This window comes from Oryctolagus cuniculus, chromosome 1 (assembly GCF_051225735.1).
Source record: "Oryctolagus cuniculus isolate XC-2025 breed Fujian yellow rabbit chromosome 1, ASM5122573v1, whole genome shotgun sequence".
Classification (NCBI taxonomy): domain Eukaryota; kingdom Metazoa; phylum Chordata; class Mammalia; order Lagomorpha; family Leporidae; genus Oryctolagus; species Oryctolagus cuniculus.
Window position 1 is genome coordinate 146,268,753 of NC_142867.1, and position 20,785 is coordinate 146,289,537.

Sequence of the window (20,785 nt, forward strand, 5' to 3'; positions counted from 1 at the left end):
ATATATACACACATACGAATATACTAGCATATTCATAATTGAAAGCCACCACCCTACCTACTTTTTAGAACATTTTGTTCACCACATAAAGCAACTCTGCACTTACTAATAGTCATACCCCATTCAATCACTCTCTCACCTCAGGTAACCACTAACGTAATTCATGTGTCAATGTATTTGCCCATTCTGGACATTCAATATAATGGAATCAATCAGTATGTGGTCTTTTTGTCTGGCTTCTCATACCGAGCATAAGTACTAAGAAGGGACAAACACAATTACATAAAATTAAACAGCTTCTGTACGGCAAAGGAAATGATCAACAGACTGAAGAGACAACTTAGGGAACAGGACACAATACTTTCAGATTATACATCAGATAAGAGATTAACATCCAGAATACATAAAGAACTCAAATAATTCAGCAGCAAGTAAATAATGTTATGAAAAAATGGGCAAAGGACTAGAAATTTCTCAAATATCCAGACATATGAAAATATGCTCATCATCACTAACCGTCACAGAAATGCAAAGCAAAACCACAATGAGACATTATCTCACATCTGTCAGGAAGGCTATTATCAAGAGACAAGAAGTAATAAATATTAGTGAGGATGTGGAGAACAAGAAACTTATTCACTGTTGATAGGAATGTAAATTAGTACAGCTGTTGTGGAAAACAGTATGGAAATTTCTCAAAAAAATTACCATGGAATTTAGTAATCTCACTATTGGGTAAACATCTGAAAGAGGGGCCAGAGCTGTGGTGCAGTGGATTAAGCAGCTGTCTGCAGCCTTGGGTATGGGTTTGAGTCTTAGCTGCTCCTCTGACAAAGCTCCCTGCTAATGTGCATGGGAAGGCAGGAGAGGCTGACCCAAGTGCTTGGGCCCCTGCACTCACATGGGAGACCTGGAAGAAGCTCCTGGCTCCTGGCTTTGGCGGGCCCGGCTGGCCCAGCCCTGGCCATTGCAGCCATTTGGAGAGTGAACCAGCAGATGGAAGATAGCGCTTTCTCTCTCCTCTCCCTCTCTCTAAAAAGCAAAATAAAACAAACACCTGGAAAGAAATAAAAGTGGTGTGTTGAAGAAACATCTGCACTTCCATATTTACTGTAGCACTATTCACAGTAGCCAAGATATGGAAACAACCTACATGTCCCTCAACAAATAAACAGATAGGAGCACTTTTGACTTAGTGACCGCTACATGTAATGACACAAGTCAATGTGTTCCTTTCATTCACGGGAAAAACCTGGATTGAGTCCTGAGTCCTGAATTTAGTCTGGCACAGTCCTGGCTATTGTAGGCATTTGGGGAGTGAACCAGAAGATGGGAGCTCTCTTTTGCATTTCAAGCACAGAAAGAAAAGTGTTTTTTTATCAAAAAAAAAAAAAAAGATTGATTTGATTATTTGAAAGTCAAAATGACTGCGCTGTGGCACAGCAGGCTAAGCTGCCACTTGCAGTGCCCGCATCCCATACGGGTGCTGGATCAAGTCCCAGTTGCTCTAGTTCTGATCCAGTTCTGACCCCAGTTGCCTGGGAAAGCAGTAGAAGATGGCCCAAGGCCTGGGCCCCTGCCACCAACAGGGAGACCCCGAAAAAGCTCCTGGCTCCTGGTTTTGGCCTGGCCCAGCCCCAGCTGTCGCAGTCATCTGGGAAGTGAACAGGTGGATGGAAGATCTCTCTCCCTCTCCTTTCTTTCTGTAACTCTGCCTTTCAAATAAATAAAATCTTAAAAAATAATAAAAATAAATATTTAAAAAGGGGTGGGCATTTGATCTAGAGATTCCCGCCCATACTCCGGGGTTAGCGTCTACACTCTGCTCCCAATAACAGCTTTCTTCTAATGACCACATCGGGCGGCAGCGGTTGCAGGCTCAAGTAGTTGTGTCCTTGTCACCCATGTGGGAGACCCAGATTAATTTCTTGGCTACTGGCTTTGGTCTGGCCCAGGCCCACCTATTGCAGGCATTAGAAGGAGTGAACCAGTAGAAAGAAGATGTGCGTTTTCCAAATAGATAAAAAATTAATTAAAAAAAAAGAATGGAAAACAAAAACATGGTGTAAATACACACAATGGAATACAGCTTTTAAAAAGAAGGAAAATTCTTGGGATTGGCATTGTGGTGCACTGGGGTAAAGTCACTACGTTCAATGTCAGCAATCCATATAGGCACTGGTTCGAGTCCTGGCTGTTCCACTTTTGATCTAGTTCCCTGCTAATGTGCCTGGGGAAACAGAGGATGGCCCGAGTACTTGGGCCCTGCCACCCATGTGGGATACCTGGAAGCAGTCCCTGGCTCCTAGCTTTGGGCTGGCTCAGCCCTGGCTGTTGCAGCCATTTGGGGAGTGAACCAGCAGAAGTAAGATCTCTCTCTCTGTTCCCTCCAACTCTGCCTTTAAAATAAATAAATCAATAAATGTTAAAAAAAAAAAAGTCATTTGCAACAACATGGAGAATCTGGATGACATCATGCTAAGTGAGATAAGGCAGACACAGAAAGAAAAATACTATATGTTCTCACTTGCTTATACTGCATGTGGAATCAAACAATTAATTCATAGTAACAGACAGCAGAATGGTGATTACCAGAAGCTGTGAGGCTGGAGGAATTGAAAGATATTGATCAAAGGGTACAAGGTTTGAGTTAGGAAGACTAAATGATAAGTATTTGAGGTGATGAATAAAAAAAGGTGTTGAATTGTTATTATTGCTTCCTATATATTTATTGACATTTTTCTTATTTAATATTTCTGGCAAGTAACCCCAAAACAAAAGGTTTATCATGGTAATCTCCCAGATTTGGGGCCAGCACTTTTTAAAAAATCTTCTCACCTCACTGATGATTTTTTAAATGAAGTTAATTGTTTAAATGAAAGGCACAGTGACAGAGATAGAAGAAGAGATAGAGAAAGAAAGAGATCTTCCATTTACTGGTTCATGTCCCAGATGTCTGTAACAGCCAGGGCTGGACCAGGTCAAAACCAGTAGTCAGGAAATCCATCTAGGTTTCCCAAATGAGCAGCAGGAACCCAAGTACTGCAGCCACGTGCTGACCTCCAGGGGGTCATTAGCAGGAAGACAGATGGGAAGCAGAGATAGGAATCAATCCCAGGCACTGCAACATGGGTATGAGTGTCCCAAACGGCAGCTGAATCTACTCTTATCACACCCATCTTGCAACAATGTTTTTTAAGATGTTCTAATGTGTGATATATTTTTATAGTCATATAAAGCTTTTTATATAGAACTATATAAAAGTTATATATAGCTTTTTTTAGTTACTTCAATGAAAAGGTTGGTAGAACAATCAACCCTGGTAAAGAAAAATGAAAGCTTTCACTGTGTACTTTTTTTTTTAATTAAAAAAATTTTTTTTGAAAGACAGTGTTAAAGAGGTCTTCCATCTGCAGGTTCACTTCCCAAATGGCTGCAATGGCCAGAGCTGAGCTGATTTGAAGCCAGGAGCCAGGAGCTTCCTCTAGGTCTCCCACATGGGTGCAGGGGCCCAAGGACTTGGACCATCTTCCACTGCTTTCCCAGGCCATAGCAGAGAGCTGGATCAGAAGTGGAGCAGCCGGAACTAGACCCGGCACACATACGGGATGCTGGCACTGCAGGCCAGGGCTTTAACCCACTGCGCCACAGCACTGGCCCCTGTGTACTTTAAAAATTTATGCTACTTTTATGTACTGTCAGCAATCCATATCCATGGGTTCTGTATCCACAAGTTCAATCAATTTTACACCTGAAGATAGCATATACTAGAAAAACTGTACCTGTACCAGATATGTACAGACTTTATTCCCCTTGTCATTATTTCTTAAAGAAATAATAACTAGGCCGGCGCTGTGGCTCAATAGGCTAATCCTCCGCCTTGCGGCGCCGGCACACTGGGTTCTAGTCCTGGTTGGGGTGCCGGATTCTGTCCCGGTTACTTCTCTTCCAGTCCAGCTCTCTGCTGTGACCCAGGAAGGCAGTGGAGGATGGCCCAGGTGCTTGGGCCCTGCACCTGCATGGGAGACCAGGAGGAAGCGCCTGGCTCCTGGCTTCGGATTGGCGCAGCGCACCAGCCATAGCAGCCATTTGGGGGGTGAACCAATGGAAGGAAGACCTTTCTCTCTGTCTCTCTCTCACTGTCTAACTCTGCCTGTCAAAAAAAAAAAAAAAAAAAAAGTAAACAAAACAACTGACACATTCCAGTGTTAACCAGTTTAAAAGGCATCTGACTATGCTGAGAGAGAGAGACTGATAGACAAACATAACTAAAACTGGCCTGAAGCCAGATAAGGCTCCTGTTTTTGAGAATGGCTCTACTTAAAACATCTGAAATTTATATTTCCCTAGGTGTTAATAGCTACAAAGGTGTCATATGGCAAGCAATTGCACACGTAAAAGAAAATTCACCTCACTGGTATACCAGAACCCAAACACTGCAAAGGTGACTGTACTGAAAATGATGGCACCACAGGAACGGTCCTTTGGCGTGTGCACCTGACAGGCACAGGCGGCACAGGAGGCTCTGCTCAGTGCCTGCTGCCGAGCAAGGCCACAGCCTTGGAGGGCTGTCAGAGCCAAGGCTCAGGACATAATTTATGCCTGCAGTAATAAAAGGGGCAGGAGAAAGCGTAATACCAGCATTTTCCATAGACTAGTGCGGTTAAAATAGTTTCTGCAAAAGCTCTCATGTAACAGTCCATTAAACCACAGAAATTTTAGAGCAGCAACTTCAGAAACTGTAACATTTGTTTTTTTTTGTGACCATCTCAGCATGGGAGTTACTGTTAGTCCTCCGTGCTGTTATCTGTTACTTCTTTTTCTGCTTGTTTTTATTCCTTTTAAAAAGTTATTCTTTTCTGATCTTGTTATAAAAAGCTCAAAACATTATAAAAATATACAGTTACATAGTAAATGTGCCCCTAAAATTCCATAATCCAGACATAACTACTATAAAGAGTTTTAATTTCTCTCCAATTTGTTCTTTAATAAGATGCTAAATTATATCAAAATAAGTTAAGATCACAAGACACATGGTTTTGAAGTTTCCTCTTGGGGCACGGTGACAACTTTGCATGCTGGTACTCTGGAGGCCTTCCGATCTCCAGCTACCTCTTGTTCTGCCAACAGCTCATGGAGTTAACTCCTCCCGTTCTTCTTATTCAATGTTACAGTGTTTCAAAATACTCCCTTGGAGCACCCTTTGCCCAGAAAGACCTGTTTCTATAATAGATTCCTGGAGGTTTTGAAATGCTAGGCCTGATGGTATTCAGCCAGCCACTGTTAAGCTGTTCCTGTTTGCTCTACTCCCTGGCCAACACAGCAGGTTACCCACCGTGTTTTCTCCCAAAACTAATGTATGTATTTCAATATTTTTTTTCCTTTTTAATAAACTTTAAAACATATTTATTTAATTTATTTGAAAGGCAGAGAGAGAAAGGGAGAGAGAGAAAGGGGGGGGGGAGGGAGGGAAGAAGGGAGGGAGGGAAGAAGGGAGGGAGGGAGGGAGGGAAGAAGGGAGAGAGAATCAATCCTCCATCTGCTGGTTCACTTCCCAAATGTCCACTTCAGACAGGGTAGAGCCATGCTGAAGCCAGGAGCCAGGAATTCAGTCCGGGTCTCTCACCCAATTAAGACCTAACTAATATAGCCATCACCTACTTCATCCTAGGGTGCTTATTAGCCAGAAGCAAGATCTGAAGTGGAGCTGGGACTCTAAGCCTGGCACTCAGATAGGGGATTCAGGTATCCCAAGTGACACTGTAAGTACTAAGCCAAAAACTCTCTCTTAATGTATGTATTTCAAATCAAGCCATGGCTTCTGTTACTGAGTATGAGACACTACTCTCTCCTTTTTACTGACTTGACATTTCCCTTTCTATGAACAGCCTGTTTGATGGTGTTTGGTCATTTTGGACTGAGTTGCCTCTCTTTTTGTCTGGCAAGGAAATTAAAAATAAATATTCTTTAGAATTTTAAAGGCATCTTCCCATTGTCTGCTTTGTCCCAGGATTACTATTCAGTAGCCAGAAGTCACTCTAATGCAGGGTCCTGTGGTTTATTTTTGTTGCTGAAAATAGGAGGGATCCTCTCTGTCTCCAACATTCTCTCTCTCTCTTTTTTTTTTTAAGATTTTTATTTGAGAGGTAGAGCTACAGGCAGAGACAGGGAGAGACAGAAAGGTCTTCCATCTGCTGGTTCACTCCCTGAATGGTTGTAGCTGCTGGAGCTGAGCCGATGTGAAGCCAGGAACTTCTTCCTGGTTTCCTACGTGGGTGCAGAGGCCTAAGCACTCGGGCCATCTTTTCACTGCTTTCCCAGGTCATAAACAGAGAGTTGGCTCGGAAGTGGAGCAGCCAGGACATGAACTGGCACCCATATGGAATGCTGGCGCCCCAGATGGAGGCTTAGCCTACTATGCCACAGTGCCGGCCACTCCAACATTCTTTTTTTTTTTTTTTTTTTTGACAGGCAGAGTGGACAGTGAGAGAGAGAGACAGAGAGAAAGGTCTTCCTTTGCCGTTGGTTCACCCTCCAATGGCCGCCGCTGCCAGCGCGCTGCGGCCGGCGCACTGCGCTGATCCGATGGCAGGAGCCAGGAGCCAGGTGCTTTTCCTGGCCTCCCATGGGGTGCAGGGCCCAAGCACTTGGGGATCCTCCACTGCACTCCCGGGCCACAGCAGAGGGCTGGCCTGGAAGAGGGGCAACCGGGACAGAATCCGGCACCCCGACTGGGACTAGAACCCCGTGTGCTGGCGCCGCTAGGCGGAGGATTAGCCTAGTGAGCCGCGGCGCCGGCTCCAACATTCTTAAATTTCAAAATTATGTGCTTGAAGTCAGTCTAATTTCATCTATTATGCTGAACATCAAATAAGCCTATTCATTTTGGAAACCCTGGTCCTTGAATTCTCATCTTCTTGAATTGCTTCTTCATTGATGTATGCATTTTTCCTGTTTTTCTGTTTGCTTTCTGACCCTCTAATTTGATATTGCACTTCCTTGTCTGATGCTTTACCTTTTCCCTTTTGTTTTCCATTTGTCTTTCCCCTTACTTTTTTAGGACGTTTCTTTAGTGTTTTCTCCAATATTACTACCAGCTTTCTCACGCACATCATCAAGCTTTTAATTGCAGAATTCTTTTCTTTTCTGATGTGTATAGGTGTATTGGGATGTTTCACCTCCAACATTACAATCTCCCTAAATGTTGGTAATCCTGAGCTACGTGTGCCTGACTGAGAATGCAAGATTAAAACACTGACTAAAAGGCCTGAACATGTGGGTGGAATGTGCTTATGTCCGAAGCAGGGCTGAATTTGCAGCCAGTTTGAATTGTCAACATGGGAGCTCCCTGTCCAGCAGCCATCGACCTGTCTGTTCAGCCACTCTGGCCAGGTGGACAAGCACGTGGGTTCCGATGTGCAGTCGCATAACTGATTCTTGGAACCAATCACAGTAACATTAGAAGGGCAGGGGGTATCTTCCCTGCTGCTCAGGAGTCAATGCTCAGCCAACCCCTTGTACCCAGGATCTGGGATTTCCAGACCTAAAGGACCCGCAAGGTGTCTTCCCTCACGAATTCTGGGCTACGATGTCTTTCTTCCGATGGAGCATATCTGCCTTCAGTCTTTGAAGTCCTAAAAATCATTTATCTTCTAAGAGTATTACTTATTTGCTGTGCAGTTTTACGTTTTTAAAAACAAGCTTTTATTATTTTGAGGAATTTGGGTGGTTCCAGTACTCAGTCCATCATCTTGATTCAATCTATTGAGGCCACTTTAAGATTTGGGGAAATGTGGGCATTTGGTACAGCAGTATAGAAGCTGCTTGGTATGCCTGCATCCCATATTGAAATGCCTGGGTTTCCGTCTTGGCTCTACTTCTGATTCCAGCTTCCTTCTAATGCCCACACTGGTAGATAGTCAATGATGGATCCCTGGCACCCATGTGGGAGACCAAGATTGGGTTCCAGGCTCCTGGCTTCAACCACCAGCTATGACTATTGCAAGCATTTGAGTAATCAATCAGAGGATGGGAGATCTAGGTCTCTGTCTTTCGTTCTTTCAATTAAGAAGACTGAAGTTTGAAAAAAAAAAAAAAAGGTTTTGCACTTTATTAAAAAAGATTTTGGAAAATGAAAATTTCAGCTAATTTTTGTCAAGTAATTTTTTTAAGTTTGCTTATTTTCTTTGAGGAGAGGCAGAGGAGAGAGAGAGGTATCTTTTATCTGCTAGCACATTGCCCAAATGTATACAACAGCTGGGACTGGGCCAGGCTGCAGCCAGGTGCCTGTATCTCACTCCAGGTCTCCCCCCATACCCTATGGGTAGAAGGGACCCAAGCCCTTGAGCCATCCCCCTACTGCCTCCCAGGGTGCACTTTAGCAGGAAGCTGCAATCAGATTGTAAAGGAGGCACTCCAATAAGGGATAACATCTTATTTATTTATTTATTTTTTAGTTAAACCTATACACTTTTTTTTTTTAAGATTTATTATTTATTTTACTTGAAAGAGTTACATAGAGAGAGGAGAGGCAGAGAGAGAATGAGAGATTGAGAGAAAGAGAGAGAGAGACAGACAGACAGACAAGACAGGTCTTCCATCTGATGGTTCACTCCCCAATTGACTGCAATGATCAATGGGAGCTGTGCCAATCCGAAGCCAGGAGCCAGGAGCTTCTTCCGGGTCTCCCACATAGGTGCAGGGGCCCAAGGACTTGGGCCATCTTCTACTGCTTCCCCAGGCCATAGCAGAGAGCTGGATTGGAAGTGGAGCAGCTAGGACTTGAACCAGTGCCCATATGGATGTCAGCACTGCAGGCAGCGGCTTTAGCTGCTATGACACAGTGCCGGCCCCCCAAAGTAGCATCTTAATCGCTACACCCAAACACTTGCCCCACTATCAAGTAATTTGGACCCCTGAAGTAGAATTTAAGAATTTTACAAATAGTTATTATTTAATTAAGCAGTCTATGACAGGCTGAGTTTGGCACTTTATATATGCTACTCCTTTTATTTTCACAAAATTTGAAAGGTTGCTATTATCTAGTTTCTAGAAGAATACACTTCAGTCAGAAGTATAAAGTGTCAACTCATAAAGTTCTTGAAGGCAGGAATGTTGGGTTTAGAGTCCTGACCTGTTCTTTAACTTACCCATCTGCAGTAAGAGGGACTGAGGTCAACACAAACAATGAATTTGTTAGAGAGGCATGCTTTTAGGACCCCCACAGCACCCTTGCGTATGTTTATTATTACTCATGTTTATAAGTTACATAATTTCCAGTGGCATTCATATGTAACCGTTTGTTGTCTTGTTAACAATGAGTGTGAGAAAAGAGTGGGCGGGTAGAGAGGCTCACAGAGTTAAATAATATTATCCCGATTTCAAAGGGATCCCAGATAGGCACAGTCTTTAGTTGGATAAGATTATCACTCCTACCATTGATAAAGCTGAAGTGACATCATGCAGGCTGGTATGCATTTTAAGATTTTAATGTCAATAGTCTACAAAACTCACAGATTTCTTACTCAAACTCATTTTTATGGTTCCAACTCTGCCTTTTCTGCTTATAAAGGAAATGCTCCCCACCCCCGACACTCCTCCCTTTCTTCTGCTGTCTTCTACTTTTCCTGTGATTAAAAAAATATTTCCCTTGGTAACCATTTTCCCTGGTTACTTTCTTGGCTAATTTTCCCCACAAAGAACTGAAAGGCATTTATCCCAAGGGAAGCGGCTATTTGAGATTTTACTAAGAAGTCAGCAAACATTCTTTCACTAGTCCCTTCTGCTCCCTCTTTGTTTATAGAGAAAGCCCTGATTTCTGTTTCATTTTCAGCTGGAGACTTAAATGACACCAAGCAAAGCCTACTTAGTTTAGATTTCCAGGTAAAAAGTTTTAAATTTTAAGTTTTTACTAAAGCATGTGGGATGGTTTTAGTATTTGGTTATATTATGTTGCAAGTATGTTTAACCCTTAAGAAAATTCTCTCTTTAATGTATTTTAAAAGTTCAAAGTACGTATTATTCTGTTTACTTGTATTTCAGCATGATTATTTCCCAAGAATTTCAAACTTTACAGAACTAGGATTAAGTTGTTTTTGTATGTTTAGATAGAATTATGTGCTCCACAGAAATATACACTGGTTTGAAAACTTCATTCTTTCTCAGTGTCTAAGCCCTAAAGAAATACGAATAATTAATTTAAAATGTTTTCCATTTTAAACTTGTTGAGTGGAGTGGGATGTGGTAATAGATTCATGGCTCCAGGTAGAAGTTTAAACTTCTATTTTTTAAAGTTTACTTGAGAAAATTGATGAAAAAAATTAAATGAAGGAAAATAATAAGTTAATCAAGGTTTACAAATTACTATTGGGATAAACACAGTAAGGGCTAGGAAGATAAAGTGTCTTTGATAAAAATGATACTGTGATTAGACAGCCATAAAGTTTTATCTCTAAAAACATATTTGCTCCATTATATAGCTGTTCATTAAAATAAATATTAAAGGCAAAAATAAATTATATAAACAATTGAAAATAACAAAGGCGTAAGCATCAGTTATAAAATTAGCATTTAGAGGCCATTTAATAAAATGTATTTAAACATTTCAATAAGAGTATTTAGACACTGATTTTTGTCAAAATTAAAATAGCCCTGTAAATTTATTACTGAACATAGTTACATAGATTTCTGGATGAGTAAAATAGTCAATTTTTTTTTTTTTGGCAGAGGGAGAGATGAAGAGAGATGGTGCCAGGATGAGGACGTGGAGGGTGGGCAGACTTGCTCAGGGGGACACTCTGGCAGATGGTGCTTACAGAAGGCCCAGGGACACCGGGAAACTTGGGACCTCCTGGGTTTGACTGCTAGCACAGGACAGAGGGTCTGCATGTGTGACCGCATAGCATTCATGTGTCTGCCCAGCAGGGCTCCCTGCCTGTGACTCTTAGCAAACTCCAGCTCCACACTGTCCAACAGCCCCACTTTCACACTGTCCCCCTTGCTGCTACTGCCATTCCTTTCCCATGTACTTGTTCTACAAACTGACTTGTATGAATTCAAGTGCCAATAAGCTGGTGGATTTGCTACTATATGTTTTGCATGTTAGTTTTTCTAAAACAAAACCACATGGATCATAAGAAGTTACTCAAATATAGCTTCAGTTCTATGGCCTACAGTGATGCAGTAGGTGATCAATGTGTGCACACACTGACCGCGAGTGTGATGCTGAGGCCGACATACAGATAATGTACAACTGGGAAGTGCTGAGCTACGGTGACCTGGTGGCAAGCTGGAACATATACCAGGTGAAAGCTGACAGAAGCAGCTGATGATGGCTGATGGAGCTGTGAACAGAACTGCTGAGACCTGAGGACACACCGAGCAGACTTCCGCCCTCCCTCCTCTCACTGGGAGACCTGTTACAAGCACACACACATATAAATAGACAGCTGCACTAGGCAACAATATGGGGGTTGCCGGGTGGACAGAATCTGTGGGATCCCTGCACAGGTAGACAGAAGGTGCAGAGTTGAAAGAACAAGAATGTAGCCCTGAATGGGCACGGGGGAAAACAGGTCAGACAGCCCATTCGGGAAGGATAAATGATTTTAGATTAAAAGATCCCAAGAATGGCAAATTCAATCACCACTATGACTACTACTTTTACATAGGCACATTGTGGCAAAACTTCTGAAAATCAAAGATATGTTGAAAATTTGGGGAGAAAAAAGAGCTTCTATAAAAAAAAAAACAACGGAAATGAGAATCAGATTCAAGTCAAACGTCTTATCAGCAAGAGTAAATCTTAGAAAATGATGGACCACTATCTGTCAAGTATTACAGGAAAAGGATTTTGAGACCGTAATTCTGTTAACTAAACAGTATTTTCAGACATACAAGAATCCCAAGAATTCTCTGACCTTCTCTGAGAGAAGATGCATTTCTGTAAGGAATAAGCAAGCCTGAGGGACCTTCTCTGGATGACGGCTGGCGAGACAAGTCACACTCACTGACTTGCAGAGAATAACAGGGAAGATGGCGAAACGTCAAGGCCGGCGTTTGGGACAGGACCGAAACCCCAAAGTTGGGAACAGCATTTCTCATGGAGGCATCCGCGTGTTCCGAAAGTGGCTGAGAAACTGAGTGGAGCTTTAGCAGATTATGAGGCTGGAGAGAAACAAAAATCAAAGGATAGGGCCAAACAAGCCGAGGGGGTGGTAAAGAGAAGTGATGCTGGTAAAAATCAATGGACTTCTGTGTAATTGTTCCTTGGCTGTGGTGAAGCCCAGCTCAAATCACTCAACACATGATTGGTAGTGTCCTCAACCTCATGCTCAAAGCAGAGGTAACTCCTCCTTATATAGGGAACATGTGATCCTAAACTTCAAAGTACTTTAATAATTTTCCATATGCAATGTCTAGCAGTCAGTCAAGAGTGATCAGGCAAATGAGGAGACAGAACAGGCTAAAAACCAAAAGAAGTAAGAGCAAACACACCAATCCAGAAAACCTAGTCTTCAGACATAGAGGTGAGAGAAAATGTGATTAATGTGCTTGAAAAATACAAGATTAAAAATTTAAATACTGCAAATACAGTATTTTGTCCAAACTTGTTTATAGTTTCAGTCAGGAATAATATGATAGTTTTGATAATTTTTTGACTATTTTAAAATTTATTTTATGTGAATGAAGGTGGAAATATTTTCATTTGATTGTTGTTTATAGCCCTGGCCTTTTTTCCTGCTGGACTAGAGTCTTTTTACTTTGTATTTGTTGACCTGTTTAGTAGAGCCATTAAACTGTTGACTATAATGTAAATTTAAAATGTTATCTCAAAAAATAAAATATTAAAATGTTATTAATAAGTTAAAAGAATTACTGAAAACTTGAAAATTTAAAAATACAATGAAAGAAACAAAGTCAATGGGTGGACTTAACAGCAGATTAGCACAGCTGGAGAGACTATTAGTGAACTGGAAGACAATCAGGGAAGCAGCCAGATGACTCGTGGAGCAACAGGTGGAGGAAAAGTGACTGCAGGACTAATGAGGAGGCTGTCTACCTGCAGCTCTGGAGAGAGGGGAAAGGAAGGGAGAAAGCACTGGATGACAGCTGGGAAGTTCCCAAATCCGGTGAACATCGGTCCCTAAATTCAAGAAGTGCTATGAATGCCAACATGAAAAAAAGCAGGAATATCATAACTACACATACCAGAATAAAATAGAACCAAAGAGAAAGAAAACATCTGAAATGCAGCTAGGAAAAAAAAAAAAAAAAAAAAAAAAGGAAAAAGCAGGGCTAGCATTGTGGTCTCTTGGGTAAAGACGCTGCCCGTGACGCTGGCATTCCATATGGGCACCAGTTCGTGTCCTGGCTGATCCTCTTCTGATCCAGCCCTCTGCTTGTGGCCTGGGAATGCAGTGGAAGATGGCCCAAGTGCTTGGGCTCCTGCCACCCACATGGGAGACCTGGAGGAAGTTCCTAGCTCTTGGCTTTGGCCTGACCTGACTTTGTTGCAGCCATCTGGGGAGTTAACCAGCAGATGGAAAATGTCTTGTCTCCTCCTCTCTAACTCTGCCTTTCAAATAAATAAATAAACAAACAAACAAAATCTTTTAAAAAGCTACATTTGAAGGAGAAATAGATTGAGAGGCGACTTCTCAATAAAGACATTAGAAACAAGAAAGCATAGGAATAGTATCTTCAGAATGCTGGAAGAAAACATTTGTCAACCTAAGTTCTGTATCCAGCAAATACATCCTTTACAATTAAGGTCATATGCAAGGATTTTCAAATAAACAGAAAGAGAACTGTCATTTACAGATATAAATAAAAGAAATCCCTGAAAGGTATTCTTTTATTTTGTATTTTTATTTATTTTTTAATTTATTTGACAGAGTTAGACAGTGAGAGAGAGAGACAGAGAGAAAGGTCCTCCCTCCGTTGGTTCAAATGGCTGCCACTGCCAGAGCTATGCAGATCTGAAGCCAGGAGCCAGGTGCCTCCTCCTGGTCTCCCATGTGGGTGCAGGGGCCCAAGCACCTGGGCCATCCTCCACTGCCCTTCCGGGCCACAGCAGAGAGCTGAACTGGAAGAGGAGCAACTGGGACTAGAACCCGGCGCCCATATGGGATGCTGGCGCCGCAGGCGGAGGATTAACCAAGTGAGCCACTGGGTGGGTCCCCTGAAAGGTATTCTTTAACATACAAGATCGGTGATACAGAAAGCAGTGAGAAGAAACAAAAAGGATGCATAGGTAGATCTAAGTAAGAAGTCCTCAAATGGGAGCAGGTTACATTTGGCAATGTATGTAAACATTTTTGGTTGTCAGAGTGGGAAAAGGTGTTAATGGCATATACTACGTAGAAGCAATTATTTACTTTGCATCTTATTTGAAACGCAAAGAGATGGGGGAAGGAGAGGGGAAAAGGGAGGGAGAAAGGGAGAGGGAGATCCTCCATCTGGTGTTTCACTCCCCAAATGCCCACAATCTCAGGGCCCCAGAACTCAGTACTGGTCTCCCATGTGAGTGGCAGGGACCCAAGCACTAGGGGCAACACCTGCTGCCTCTCAGGATGGGCATTAGCAGGAGGCTGACTGGCAGTCAAAGAGCCAGGCCTCGAACGAACGAGGCACTCTGACACAAGATGTGAGCAGCCTACACTGTGTCTTAACTGCTGGGTTGAAAGCCCATTCCTGGCCCCTATATCAGAGTTTGGTAACTCAACAATGTATGTTGGGGCCGGCGCTGTGGTGTAGTAGGCGAAGCCTCTGTCGTGGCGCCGAAATCCCATATGGCTGCTGGTTCAAGTCCCAGCTGCTCCACTTCAGATCCAGCTCTCTGCTATGGCCTGGGAAAGCAGTAGAAGATGGCCCAAGTGCTTGGGCTCCTGCCACCCACATGGGAGACCTGGAGGAAGTTCCTAGCTCCTGGCTTTGGCCTGACCCAGCTCTGTTGCAGCCATCTGGGGAGTCAAACACCAGATGGAAGACCTCTCTCTCTGTCTCTCCCTCTCACTGTCTGTAACTACCTGTTAAATAAATAAATAAAATCTTAAAAAAAAAAAAAGAATGTATGTAGTAATTTTATAAAGAACAGAACAGTAAAAAAGTATATCATTACTAATGAAATAAAAACCTAGCCATTCATTAAAAAGAAAGCAATAGAAAAAAGGAACACAGAAGAGATACAAGAAAGTCAATTGTCAAAAATATATTTATACTTGAACACAACAAGCATTACATTAAGTATAAGAACATTAAATTTTCCAGTTAAAAGACAAAGTTTATCAGACTGCATTTAAAAACCCCCACTAATTGAAAGTATATAAAAATACAAGGATATGGAAAGGCTGAAACTAAAATGATGCAAACAATGTATTAAACAAATATTAACTAAAACAAGCAACTACATCCTGTGTTTTAGATGAAGTGCTATACGAACATTGTTAGGCCAACCTATTTACTTACTGCTCACGGTTACTCCGTGGCTACCACAGCACAGCTGAGTAGTTGTGACAGAGATCATCCACCAGCAAAACCCCAGATTTACTCTCTGGCCTCTGATAACAAAGTTCGACTACTCTTGTACCAAACTATTAAGTATGGTTAGGGCAATTTATCTTTTCTGCTTGGTATATTTTGGCATTATCTTGAGTTTTAAAAAATAGGTATTATTTTATAAATTAAAACACAGTTTAAGAAGCACTAATAAAAAAGATTAAGAACTCAGAAAATGGAAATCTGAGTAAGCATTGTTTTTAATCTTTAAAACTCATGGGCCCTGATATGGACAATAAACTGTGGCTCAGTCCAAGGGGAAAACTTCTGCCAGAACTTTGAGAGTCTGGAATGTGTGGTCTGAGTAGATAATGGAATTCCCCACTTTGGGAAACTGGACAGAGTCACCTTTAAAAAGATTTTGAAAAAATATTTATTTCAAACATGGAGTTACAAGGAGGAGAGGCAGAGGCAGAGAGAGAAGTCTTCCATCTGCTGGTTCACTCTGCAAATGGTCACAAGGGCCAGGAGTGACATCCAGGTCTCCCATGTGGGTTTAAGGGCCCAAGAACTGAAACTGCTATGCAAATGCAACAGCACCGGCCCCCAGAGTCCCCTTATAATAGCAGGAATAGCAGCAGTACCTGAGAGCAGCAGGAACACAAACCTGCTGGCATGTATGAAAAGACGTGGCTCTGGGGCTGGTGCTGTGGTGCAGTAGGCTAAGCCACTGCCTGAGGAGCTGGCATCCCATTTGGGCACTGGTTGATGTCCCGGCTGCTCCTCTTCTGATCCAGCTCTCTGCTATGGCCTGAGAAAGCAGTGGAAGATGGCCAAGTTCTTGGGCCCCTTCTCCCATATGGGAGACCTGGAAGAAGCTCCTGGCTCCTAGGCTCCGGCCATTGTGGCCATCTGAGTGAACCAGCAGATGGAAGATCTGTCTGTAACTTCCTCTCTCTGTCTGTAACTTTCTCTCTCATATAAATAAAAAAAAAAATCTTAAAAAAATAAAAGGACTTTGTTCTGACTGTATAAACACCAGTTCTGGAGTTATTTTTATTTTTTGTACATCCAGTGGGCTGTATCATCTGCATAAACCATCTGTCCTTGAGAATTCAAATACTCAGAATGGAATTTTTTGTTTCTTCCTGATACAGTTGTGTATGAGACATGGAAAAAAACATGAAAAGAAAGTCTTGGAATTAGGAGAAGATCTTGGAAAACAAATTACTATATGTAAATGATGGTTATTTTTCACTATTCCTTTTGATAAGTAACCTCTAAAAGAGTCATCTAATTACAATTATATTTTACCCACAAGCAACATGCGTCTTGATTACAAACCTTCAGTATCTCTTTATTTGTCTAAATCAGGGTTCCTTATCTTAGCACTAGAGATATTCTGGGAGATCTCTGGCCTCTAAATGCTGGATGCCTGTAGGACCCCTCCAAACTGTGTCTTATTAAACAGGTCTCTAGATATTGTCAAATGTCCCCTGGGGGCCAAAATCATCCCCACTGAGAAGCACTGCTCAAACTCTTAGCTGGCAAACTTTTGCTGTAAACTCTTGTATTTTGCAGAACACACTGTCAGTCTTTGTAGCAGCTACTAAACTCTGCCACCATAGTGCAAAACCACAAAATACATGAACACATAGGTGAGGCTGTGTTCCAATAAAATGTTATGGATACTGAAATTTAATTTTAATGCCATGAAATAAGTTTTTTTTAAAATCATTTAAAATGTTAAAAACATTTCAGACTGTAGGTTGTACAAAAACAAATGGTAGGACCACTAAGACCTCTAGTTGACAATTTCCTGACCTCAGCTCTAAAAGTTCATCAACCCACATATTTTAGGTTCTCCATCACCTGACTTTGCCTTTGCTGATCAAAGTAAAGAGTGTACAATGTCATTAAGTGCCTCAGACCAGTTCAGACTGTGAATTTTGCTCTTTACATGATTTGGAGTGTGATTCTAAACACCTGTCCTCTTACTCAGACTATGAAATGGTAGCCTTATCCAATACAGTGAAGACAACTACAAATTAAAGGGAACATATTTAAAGTATCCTTGTAAAACCATGACCACAATTAAGGAGACAAACATACCCAACATGCCCCAAGGTTCCCTAAACTCTATTGGTATTCTCCTCCACCTGTCCCACAGTCAAACCCTTGGACCTGTCTTGAAGAAACCACTGATGTGCTTTCACTACTGAGCAGTCTGCATTTTCTGTTAATTTTATATAAATGGAACCATATACATCTCCTTTTGCTTATTTTCTTATGCACAATCATTTTTGAGATCCACTCAGTAGCATTTCACTATGTAGCTATATTATCATCTGTTTATCCAGGAACACACTGACAGACATTTGAACTGTTTCGACTTCTTGGCTAGTATAAAACTTATGAACATTTATATACATGACTTTTTATGGGCGTGCAAGTGTGCTTTCATTTCACTTAGGTCAATATCCTGGGTAAATGATAGGTGCATATCTAACTTACTTGAAAAAACTCCAAACTGTTTCCAAAGTTGTTGTAGCCCTTTACATTCTTGAGGGTACTGTATGAGAGTCCTACTTCTACATTCTTGCCAAGCTTTGGTTCTATTTACTTTTAGCCATTCTAATAAGTATGCGGTGGTATCTCATGGAGGTTTCCATTTGCATTTTCCTAATGATGAATGATGTTGAGCCTATCTTTTCATGTGCTATTTGCCATGTGTATATTCTTTGGTGAAATGTGTTTTAAAATTTTTGGTTGTTTTAAAAACTAGGTTATGGAATGGGTCTGGTGATTAAGATGCCAGTTGCGATGCCCATATCCCATATAGGAGTGCCTCGGTTTCTAAGTCCCAACTCTACTCTCAATGGCAGCTTCTCACTAACGCATACGCTGGGAAGTAGCAGGCACTGGCAAGTAAATGGGTTCCTGCCACTCAGCTGGGAGACCTGGATTGAGATCCCAGCTCCCAGCTTGGCCCAACCTCTGCCACTGCAGGGATCTGAGGAGTGAACCGGTGGATGGCAGCTTTCTCTGCCTCTCAAATAAAATAAAAACTAAAACTGGGTTAGTTTTCTTCTTATGACAGATTTATTTATTTATAATTTAAATATTGGTTTGAAAGAAGAGTTACAGAGAGGCAGAGACAAGAGAGAGAGAGAGAGAGAGAGAGCCAGGAGCCAGAAGCCTCTTCCAGGTCTCCCACATGGGTGCAGGCGCCCGAGAATTGGGCCATCCTCCACTGCTTTCCCAGGCCACAGCAGAGAGCTGGATGGGAAGTGGAGCAGCCGGGACTCTAACCAGCGCCCATATGGGATGCTGGCACCGCAGGTGGGAGCTTCACCTGCTACACTACAGTGTCAGCTCCTCTTTTGATAGATTTATAAGACTTATTTGATACAAATGTTTGAATATATATTTTGCAAATATTATCCAGTATGTGGCCTGCCTTATCAGTTTCTTAATAGTATCTTTTGAAAAGAAAATATTTCAATTTTGATGAAGATAATTTACTTTTAAAAATATTTCAAGGGCTGGTGCTGTGGCATAGCAGGTAAAACCACTGCCGGCAGTGCTGGCATCCCATATGGGCGCCAGTTCGAGTTCCGGCTGCTCCACTTCTGATCCAGCTCTCTGCTATATCCTGGGAAAGCTGTAGAAGATGGCCCAGGTCCTTGGGCCCCTGCACCTGTGTGGGAGACCCGGAAAAAGCTCCTGGCCTTGGATTGGCGCAGCTCCAGCTGTTATGGCAATCTGGGGAGTGAACAAGCAGATGGAAGACCTCTCTCTCTACTTCTCCTTCTCTCTCTGTGATTCTGCCTTTCAAATAAATAAATAAATAAATCTGTTTAAAAATTTTTTATTTGAAAGGCAGAATTACAGAGAGGCAGAGGCAGAGGCAGAGAGATGGAGGCGGAGACGGAGACAGAGAGAGGTCTTCCATCTGCTGGTTCACTCCCAAAATGGCTGCGACGGCTGGAGCTACACTGATCCGAAGCCAGGAGCCAGGAGCTTCTTCCAGGTCTCCGACATGGGTGCAGGGGCCCAAGGACTTGGGTCATCTTTTACTGCTTTCCCAGGCCATAGCAGAGAGCTGGATAGGAAGTGGAGCAGCTGGGACCTGAACCGCCGCCCATATGGGATGCTGGCACTGCAGTGGCTTTACCCACTACACCACAGCACTGGCCCCAATAAATAAGTCTTTTTAAAAAAATTTCATGCTTTTCATTGCTCTATTGAAGAAAATTTTGCCAATCTCAAGATCACCAACATTTTTCCTATTTTTTTCTATAATTTTTAATGGATTTTGCTCCTACATTTACCTATAACTTATTATTGTAGCACATTTTTGTTTTGTGTGGCTATGTAATTATTCCTATACTATTGTTTGAAAAGAGTATCCTTCCTCCATTAAATTGTCCTAGTACCTTTGATTAAAACCAGTTGACTGTATGTCCTCAGTGCATTCATGGGCATTCTATTCTGTCCCATTGATGTTTATCTTAACATCAATACCAAATATTACTTACTTTTTGAATTTAAGCTAAGTATTAAAATCAGGTAGTGTGGGGCTGGCACTGTGGTACGGTGGGTTAAGTTGCTGCATGAGACACTGACAGCTGGCACATGAGTGCTGGTTTGAGGAATGGCTGCTTTACTTCTGATCCAGCTCCTTCTAACGCATCTGAGAAGGCAGCGTAAGATGGCCCAAATGCTTGGGTCTCTGCATCCATGTGGGAAATCTGGATGAGGTCCAGAGGCCCCTGGCTTTGGCCTGGCCCAGCCCTAGCTGCTACAGCCAGGAGCTTCTTCTGGGTCCCCCACATGGGTCCAGGGTTCCAAAGCCTTGAGCCATCTTCTGCTGCTTTCCCAGGCACAGTAGCAGGGAGCTGGATTGGAAGTGGAGCACCTGTGACTCGAACTGGCACCCATATGGGATGCCAGCATCGCAGGTGGTGGCTTAACATCCCCTAGGCCACAATGCCAGACCCTACTTTTGAGTTTCTTAAGGTAGAAGCTTTGAGGTGATTAACAGGTATTTGGTGCTATAATTTTATTTCTAAGCCATGTTTTACCTGCATCCTACAAATTTTATGAATTATGTTTACATTATTATTCAAAATATTTTCTGAATGTCCCTTTTGAATCTTTTCTTTGATGCCAAGTGTTTAGTTTACAAATATTTGAAGATTGTGTAGTATCTTTCTGGTACTTATTACGTGCTTAATTTCACTGTGGTTACAGAACATACTGTATGTTTTGAATCTCTAAAAAA

At 42.1% G+C, this 20,785-nt stretch overlaps 2 protein-coding genes across 10 annotated transcripts in view; one reads left to right on the forward strand and one right to left on the reverse strand.

The window, feature by feature from the left end:
- Positions 1 to 20,785, reverse strand: part of CENPP (centromere protein P) — a 252,595-nt gene that overhangs the window by 47,878 nt on the left and 183,932 nt on the right. The gene's annotated exons all lie outside the window — the stretch shown is intronic.
- The window catches only part of ECM2 (extracellular matrix protein 2), an 89,437-nt gene that overhangs the window by 38,065 nt on the left and 30,587 nt on the right, over positions 1 to 20,785 (forward strand). For 2 of the 6 annotated variants that reach the window (XM_002708224.6, XM_002708225.6), the window contains exon 1: positions 9,562 to 9,882. The exons of 2 other annotated variants lie outside the window; for them this stretch is intronic. The gene's annotated coding sequence lies outside the window, so the exon portion shown is untranslated. Of the gene's footprint in view, positions 1 to 5,209; positions 5,358 to 5,671; positions 5,763 to 9,561; positions 9,883 to 20,785 lie in introns of those variants that run through there. 2 more of the 6 variants (XM_070050223.2, XM_051859164.3) reach the window with 2 other exon arrangements.